The following is an 813-nucleotide window of genomic DNA, read 5'->3' as shown; positions in this document are numbered from 1 at the left end:
TGCTATTGCAGGATTCTCAGGATCATAAGCTTCTTCCTCAGAAGATGCCTCTTGAGTACTGTTGGATGCAACTTGCATTCCATTCAGACTCTGAGAAATCATATTGACTTGCTGAGTCAATATTTTATTCTGAGCCAATATGGCATTCAAAGTATCAATTTCAAGAACTCCCTTCTTTATAGGCGTCCCATTTCTCACAGGATTCCTCTTAGAAGTGTACATAAACTGGTTATTAGCAACCATGTCAATGAGTTCTTGAGCTTCTGTAGGCGTTTTGTTTAGGTGAATGGATCCACCTGCAGAATTATCCAATGACATCTTTGATAGCTCAGATAAACCATCATAGAATATATCCAGGATGGTCCATTCTGAAAACATGTCAGAAGGACACTTTTTGGTCAGCTGCTTGTATCTTTCCCAAGCTTCATAGAGGGATTCACCTTCTTTCTGTCTGAAGGTTTGAACATCAGCTCTAAGCTTGCTTAGCTTTTGAGGAGGAAAGAACTTGGCTAAGAAAGCCGTGACCAGCTTATCCCAAGAGTTCAGGCTGTCTTTGGGTTGAGAATCCAACCATAATCTAGCTCTGTCTCTTACAGCAAAAGGGAAAAGCATGAGCCTGTAGACTTCAGGATCTACTCTATTAGTCTTAACAGTATCACATATCTGCAAGAATTCAGTTAAGAACTGAAAAGAATCTTCAGATGGAAGTCCATGAAACTTGCAGTTCTGCTGCATCAGAAAAACTAGCTGAGGTTTCAGCTCAAAATTGTTTGCTCCAATGGCAGGAATGGAGATGCTTCTTCCATGTAAATT

The sequence above is a fragment of the Arachis ipaensis genome, chromosome B04, assembly GCF_000816755.2.
Source record: "Arachis ipaensis cultivar K30076 chromosome B04, Araip1.1, whole genome shotgun sequence".
Taxonomy (NCBI): domain Eukaryota; kingdom Viridiplantae; phylum Streptophyta; class Magnoliopsida; order Fabales; family Fabaceae; genus Arachis; species Arachis ipaensis.
The sequence above is the reverse complement of the archived record's forward strand: the minus strand, read 5'-3'. Positions refer to the sequence as shown.